The 8,409-nt window shown below is 40.3% G+C and overlaps 1 pseudogene; it reads right to left on the bottom strand.

The window, feature by feature from the left end:
- Positions 1-5,552: 5,552 nt before the first annotated feature.
- Positions 5,553-8,409, bottom strand: part of LOC140004789 (uncharacterized) — a 50,704-nt pseudogene continuing 47,847 nt past the window's right edge.

The following is an 8,409-nucleotide window of genomic DNA, read 5'->3' as shown; positions in this document are numbered from 1 at the left end:
GCAAAAATATGAAAATCAAGTCACGTATCCCAGCTAGTAGGTCCCACTGCACCGTCTAACCCGTCACCGTCTGAAATAAAAGATTGCATCACAATATATCACAAACGGCTACTAACATGCATAACTCAAGTAAAACGGCAAAATCGGCATGTGCAGGTGCGAAAACGGCATACGGAAACGGAGACGGACACGGAAACGGAAACGGAAAGGGGCAGATTTGGCACTTAGAACTGTTTTGGTCAAATTTTAGGCTACCGGTGTCGGATCGAAGTGCATGAGGTACCATTACAAAGCTAAGAAGAAGGGTTACAACTTTCATGTAGACACCTCAAGCCAGATCTCAATGGAACTAGGACAAAAATGCATAAAACAGTTCCAGCCATTTCATTTCGGGTTACCAAACAGGCCCTGTTTGAAAGACCATAACTCACGACTCAGAGATTGGAATCAAGAAATTCTGGAGGTGTAAGAAAGCTTATTTATATGGCTATAACTTTTGTGTTTTGACCAAAAGCTGAATCAATACAGAGCATAGGGAAAAATGGGTTCAAAGTTCCTGTCAGAACTGTCCAAATTCAAAGGCAGTTCTGATAACCAATTTTGTTATGGTCATAACTGAAGCTACGGAACTCGGATTTGGATGCACTTTATACCTTCTCAAAGCTAATACCAAGATCTACATTTCTTATGAAGGGATCAACATCTAGTTCGCACGTTATCCAGGTGAACCAAGCATGGCCAGAGGCCAAATTTGAAAATGTAACACAACCCAGTGTTCCAAACATGAGTGAGTGTTTTGGCTATAACTCGGGCTATACTGATCCGTTTGACCTGACATTTTGAAGGTACATTAAGGACTTAAGAGGCTACAACTTTTATGTTTTGAGAAACTTCTGAATCAGCACACAGAATAAAGAAAAATAGAACTCAATTTTGGATTTGAGGACTGCCCTGTTTCCTGTTTTGTCGGTTTTTGAACTTTGCAAACACATGGTCCATTGCTACAATTCTTATACAAGTTTTCTAACCAATTTCATACCAAACAATACTACCTATACCAGATTCTAAAAGACCTACCAATGGTCCAAAATTTCTTCCCCAAATTACCACAAAAATTACCAAACACCAACAACAATCTAGAATCCAATTTCATTAGTTTTTCACTCACTTCAAAAACCCTAACCAACTAAACCCTAGCCAAGCTAAACTAACTTCCATTTATATTAGGGTTTCATAACCATACCTGATTTTATTAAGAATTCACCATTCAAATGAGATAATCACACCAAAAGTTCCATTATCAAGTTTAATGACCAACCCAATCAACTAAGAAAACCTATAACAAGAAGCCCTAATTTCTCTTGGTTTGACCGAAATTTCAGCAGCAAAATATCACCAAGATGAACCATTAAACTCTATATAATCACCATCTATATCATATAAGATCATAAAAACAACAAAAGCATCACTTTTCATAGATTCAAGACTTAAGCACCAAACTTTAACTTCCAAGAGAGATGACTTACCTTTTAGTTGCAAGTTTCTTAGGTTGATCTTCCAAAACTCAAGCCACAAGTTGTTCCACCAAGATCCAAACTCAGGGTTGATGAAAACAAATGCAAGAAACAAAAGCTTTTCTCTCTCTTTTTCTTTCTCTCCCTCTCAGCTCTCTCTCTCTTTCTTTTCCTTTGGTTTGTTTTGTTGTTTTTGCCTTATGATTATCTTACAAATCCTATGGTATAATATAGTCAAAGCTTATGGAAGATATTTTCCTAACAACCAATCACATAAAAGCTTCAACTTTGCTCTCAAGCCCTTACACCTTCAACTTTGCATTTGATCAACTCTTGCCCTTAAACATTTGAAAAGCTTTCAATTAACTCCATAGGTTATAAACTTAATCTAGTTCAAAACTTGTAATCACACTTAATTGCTTCACTAATCACTTTGCTTTCTTAATCACCTATACTTAATCATACCTTAACTCACATAAAAGCAACTAAACAACAATATTTTTGTCATAGGCAAAATTAGGGTTTTAAACCCAACTTAGAATTCTAACAAATCATAACACTAGAAACTTTTTTCTAGTTTAGGGTTTTCCTAACTTCTAAACTCACTTAACCTATATAAAATGGATCAAATCCTATACTTACCCGCACTAAAACACACACTAGCATAACTAACTTTAACCACTACTCGAATTTATGATTAATACAAAAACTAGGGTTTCAATCCTAACCCCAACTTAGGGTTTTCTAGTTAACCCTAAAACCCCAAATTTTACCGCACAAATAATGAATATCACCTAATATCAAACTTAAGAATTGACCGGGGTCTCACAACCACCCCCACTTAGAATAATTTTGTCCTCAAAATTAATGCCTTTATTCGTGAACCAAACATGCAGGGTTTACAAAGGGAAATGCGTGGCACCTGGGTCCATTAAACACTTGCGGCGCGCCGAAAAGAGAGAGCGTACCTTCGATGCCCGCCGAAGGGTCAGTAACCTCCTGTCGACCCATTGCATATACTCTAACTGGTCCTTTGGGTCGATTTTCCCCTGCATTTGACGGCTTAGCTGTGGTCCCTTCAGTCAGTGGATTAAGTCTCTCTTTTTGCATCTTAGGGCGTTGGACAATCAGATGTTCTGTGCTACCACATTTAAAGCATTTCCGTACTGAACTATTCTTCCAACAATTATCGTTAGTGTGATTACCCCCACAGAAACCACAGGTCGGTTTAATACCCACACCTGACCCTCCACGCTGGGCACTCCTTTGGGGCCCTTGCCCTACCTGACCTCTCCCAAAGTTACCTTGGTTTGGAGTCCCCACGGGTCGTGGACCATTTGTTCCTCTACTCATCTTAGAAGGTGACTCGTTTCTTGAGTTTGGTCCGGTCGCAATGTTGCTTGAGCTAGGTTGTTTTCTTTTTCGGTCATGGAAAACTTTTACTTGTCCCCTAGCAGTCTCAATTCTTTGTGCCTTTTCTAGTGCCTGACTAAATGTGTCCAACTGTGTGGCCGCTAGTGCTTCCTGGATTTCCACATTTAAACCTTGAACGAAGCGGCGGATTCGTTTTTGCTCCGTTAGCACCAGAACTAGGGCAAAGCGAGAGAGTTTTGAAAACTGGGTTTCATACTCCGTCACACTAGATGCCCCTTGACACAAGCGAATAAAATCATCTTCCCGTTTCTCTTGCACAATGGGCGGCAGATATTTTTCATTAAATTCCCGTGTAAAATTAACCCATGTCCAGGGGGTCTGTTCTCGCTCTCACTTGGCTTTAATCACATTCCACCAAGCTTGAACAGCCCCCTCAAACTGAAAAATAGCAAAAGATATCTGTCGTTCCTCCGAATACCCAAGTGCGGCAAATATATCCATCATACGGTCCATCTAACCCTTTGCTAGGTCAGGATTAGGTCCACCTATAAATTTTGGAGGTGCAAATTTTTGAAACCGTTCTAAGGCACGGTCCACCCCCTCATGATTGCCTGGATTATTTCCACGGTTTCCTGTAGTATTCCCATGGCCCTGACCCTGTTGGTCAACCATACATTCTAACAGGTCAGCCATCTAGCGGATGGCTGTAGATACTTGATCTGGCTCCTGTTCATTTTTCCTTTCAGGGCTTCGTCCTCGCCCTCTACCTCTACCCCGACCACCGGAGTCTATTTAGATTCAAAGTCTATAAATCCCAATAAAATGTACATTTATTATTCAAAATGTGAACAAGGTAGAGAATACCAAATGAAAATGCACATATACAAGAGTTACACAAAAGATGAACCCAGAAAGATTGTTTTCAACTATATACATATATGTACACAAAAGGTTATATACAGAAAGTGTACCCAAAAGTCACATATATATCTACAAAACATGTAATCACACTTAATTGCTTCACTAATCACTTTCCTTTCTTAATCACCTATACTTAATCATACCTTAACTCACATAAAAGCAACTAAACAACAATATTTTTGTCATAGGCAAAATTTGGGTTTTAAACCCAACTTGGAATTCTAACAAATCATAACAATATAAACTTTTTTCTAGTTTAGGGTTTTCCTAACTTCTAAACTCACTTAACCTATATAAAATGGATCAAATCCTATACTTACCCGCACTAAAACACACACTAGCATAACTGACTTTAACCACCACTCGAACTTATGATTAATACAAAAACTAGGGTTTCAATCCTAACCCCAACTTAGGATTTTCTAATTAACCCTAAAACCCCAAATTTTACTGCACAAATAATGAATATCACCTAATATCAAACTTAAGAACTGACCGAGGTCTCACATTTTCCTTCTCAAGAATTCGGCCAAGATGCTAGGAAAATAAAGATGATTTTGGTCAATTTTTTGGTATTTAGTAAAGGTTATGAATAGTAGGTCAAAGTCCATCCTCCAATAGTTACTTGACACTTGTCCATTCCTATGCTTGATCTCATCCTTTTGTCTCTCCCTACAAATTAATCTAACTAACCTCCAATTATCTCCTAACACATGGTAAATGAATCCCTTAATGCAAAACTTAACCTAATTGACCGAATTAACCGCACTCAACGCACTAGCGGGTCCCACGTCCAATACACACTTCAAATATCGCATGAACTAACTTTTACTAGAAAAATGATTTAAAAACTATATTTACTTATGAAATATCTATAAAATTTACTATAATAACAAAATATATAGAAAACGTGCATAAAGAATTAAAATAATGCCTAGAAATTAAGAAAATTTTCGGGTTCTCACACTCTCTCCCCCTTAAAAGAATTTCGTCCTCGAAATTCCTTATCATCACTTTCTCCGGGATACAAAAATTTTACTGCTTCCATTCTCACAGTCAAATTAAACATCTGTACCCTTTCACTAGCCAGGCTCATTGAATTCTTTGGTATAGCTTCTTCTTCCTTCCCAAATTATAATTCTTATACACCATTCTAGTGGTCAAGTGGTGGAATACCAGAATCTTACCTTCCACGTCCTCATACGGGTCAAGGGCTTGATGTTGCTCTAAGGAATACACCCGAGCTGACACCTTTGGTCCATTCTTTTCCCCCTTCGACTGGTGAGGGTTGGTCGTGGTTGGCTGTCGGTTTCTACTCCCTTCTCGAGGTAGGCCTGGGCAATTAGCAATTTGATGATCTGAACTTCCCCAATGCAGACATTTTCTTCCTTTCTTCCAGCAGACATCCTCCGTGTGATTTGGCTTCCCACAGTACCCGCAGGAACCACGGGAAGCGGAGACTGAGCCTCTCGGTGATGCACCACTTGATATCCCCGGTAGTTGTACTCCTCCGTTTTCCCTTCCAATCTTAGGAGGCGTACTTTTATTCCCTTGCTCCGAACTACTTCCAGAAAATCCCCTTTTCTTGGTTTGGAAGTCCTTGACTTGTAATCTTGCATTTTCAACTCGTTGGTTTTTCCATAGCATCACTAAAGGTACTGAGTTGGGCTACAGCCAGGTCTTTCTGAATCTCAATATTTAATCCCTAGACAAAATGCCTTATTCGCCTTTGCTCAGTCACAATTAGTTCGGGAGCAAATTTAGACAACCTGGTGAATTGGCTCTCATATTCGACGACAGTTTGAATTCCCTGGCAAAGCCTAATGAACTCATCTTCCTTCTTCTCCTGGACCAATGGCAAAAAATACTTAGCATTGAACTCCCTCATGAAGTTCACCCACGTTCTCGGTGTCTGTTCTCTCTCCCACTTAGTTCGAATAATATTCCACCAAGAATGAGCGGCTCCTTCCAATTGAAATACCGCAAAAGTAACCTACCTCTCTTCAGAATAATGTAGAGCAGCAAAAATGTCTATCATCTTTTCTAGCCACTGTTCGGCCACATCAGCATCAGGCCCTCCCAGGAACTTCGGTGGGGAGAACTTTTGGAACCTTTCGAGAGCTCGATCCTCACTCTTTACATAATTTCCAGGGTTTCCAGGATTACCGATAGGTTGATTAGGGTTGTGGCCCTGTTGTTGCACGACCTGTGCGAGAAGATCAGTCATCCACTGAATAGCAGCGGCTACTGAACGTTGGGATCAATTTGGGGTTCAGGGTTCAGTTCGGCCATGGTTTCCCTAGTATCCCCTTCAGTCGTGAGATGTTTACTACCACGGCCAAGACCTCGACCACTACAAGTGCCCTCCATGGTTTTAAGTCAATCTAGGTCGAAGCACACATAAAAAGTAAAAGAGGCATATGGGCATAAGCATATAAACATGAGCAAGTAACCAAAAGTAACACCACATAAGACATGTATACACACAAAACATTTATACATAGAACACGTAACTGTTTCAAACAGTCATACAGAAGCAATCAGTCAAGTACATACAAAACTAATCCCATAAAGAAAAAGGTCCTTCCCAAAAGACAATATACAAAGCTAGGCTAAAAACAGCTAACTAAAAGCTTCATCTCTCTAGGCTCCGTCCACAATCTATGAGAATAACACAATTTATATCTTAGGCAGGGTCAATCATTCTCAATGATACCCTAACACATCGCATGAAGTCCCGTAGAATCAAATTCTAGTTCGCCCAAGTCATTTCTAACCTAGGCTCTCCTCTCTTCGTATTCAGGCACAAGAATCCAAAATAAGATAATTCACCACTCGAGCTAGCCAATCCCAAGAGTAAATCATCTACAATTGTAATTCCTACCTGACATACGTATCTATAGTCTCCAAGTACCAGAATAATGTTTTGAAACCTATAACACATCGTGATTCATAGCTTATGCTCAAAAGAGTACTTAGTCCCTTACGCTCATTCATATGGTCGAGACCACAACACCACTTAACCCCAAACTCACTCCTCGCAGAGACCATGCGGAACAGTTTTGATACCACCTGTGACAGCCCCACTTTCCCCTAAGGCGTACCAAAGGGTTAACAGACTGCCTGCGCAGCTCTCGCCAGGACTACAAAGACAGTTATACACGATCTAAGACGTACCGAAGTAAAATAGCGCACTTACACGATTCAAAATTTCAAAGCGAAAATGAAGACTAAAATCGGAACCGCAAACAAATAGTGACTGCCACATCACCATCCAGCCAGACTCTAATCAAATACAGATAATGTGATATAGCTCAAGAGAAAAACATTTCCAAACCAAATAGGATACATGAGCATGGGTAAACAGTTTTATACACATATATTTGAAATTTACCAATCAAAAGGAAAATATTTGGATCAAGGTACATTTAGGGTTTTCCATCTTCCAAGGAGCTATACAAAAGGGGTATTTATACAAGCTCACTACATTCTTCAAAATGATCATTGGTGCAAAAGATGGTTCCCTGTAAGGAAAACAAGGATAATAGAACGGGGTGAGCTAGACGCTCAATGAGGTACCAAAAATATAAACAGTAGAACTCATAAGAAATTTCTCTTAAGGCACATATGCACGTCAAATACGAGAAATAAATAAACACCATAAGGTAAAGGATACAGGTGGCTCTCAGGAGCCAAATCCCCGTTGCAATACTTGATCCAGTCTCGTTGACCCTCCATCAATGTTCAAATAAAGAAACCAGTCCAATAGAACACCACTTTAACGCCAAAATCCCGTTCACCAAACATACCCTGTACCGGGCCCGAACGCCAAACAGGAACAGGAATGGTAATACTCGAGTATACCAGAATCAAGAGTCTCAATATCCAAAGATTCTCCAGGAACAGGTACCCATGGATTGTCAATTATCTCGACCAAACCATTGCTGGCTCGATTTAATTAAACTCCCCATGAGGTTGAGCTCAAGTTTAACAGGAAGATCGTTGGACACACTTCCAAACGATCTCATAACAAGTGCAAGTAACAAATTCAAGTACATGTTTTGCCAAATGGAGTGGACGGGTTCGCGGTATATGCAGACGCGTCGCGAGAAGGCCTGGGGTGCGTATTGATGCAGAACCGGAATGTGATTTCTTTCGCCTCTAGGAAATTGAAGCTTCACGAGCAAAACTACCCGACTCACGATCTGGAACTAGCTGCAGTTGTCTTTGCACTGAAAAAGTGGAGGCATTACCTATATGGGGTAACCTTCGAAGTGTATTCGGATTACAAAAGTCTTAGGTACCTTTTCTCCCAGAAGGAATTGAACATGAGGCAACGAAGGTGGATGGAATTCCTGGAAGATTACGACTGCACAATCAATTACCATCCGGGAAAGGCAAATGTGGTAGCTGATGCCTTGAGTCGTAAGGTGCAAGTAGCAGGGTTGATGATTAAGGAGTGGGATTTATTAGAATCCGTGTGCGAGTGGAGACCCTGTCTTGGGAGCCATAAGGTGATATTTGGCAATGTTAGAGTGACCTCCGCTCTACTGGAATGCGTAAAAGGGGCGCAAGGCGAAGATTTGATGGTACGGAAGTG

The sequence above is a fragment of the Coffea arabica genome, chromosome 1c, assembly GCF_036785885.1.
Source record: "Coffea arabica cultivar ET-39 chromosome 1c, Coffea Arabica ET-39 HiFi, whole genome shotgun sequence".
In the NCBI taxonomy this organism is placed as follows: domain Eukaryota; kingdom Viridiplantae; phylum Streptophyta; class Magnoliopsida; order Gentianales; family Rubiaceae; genus Coffea; species Coffea arabica.
Note: the sequence above shows the minus strand (reverse complement) of the source record. Positions and strands in the feature narration are given on the sequence as shown.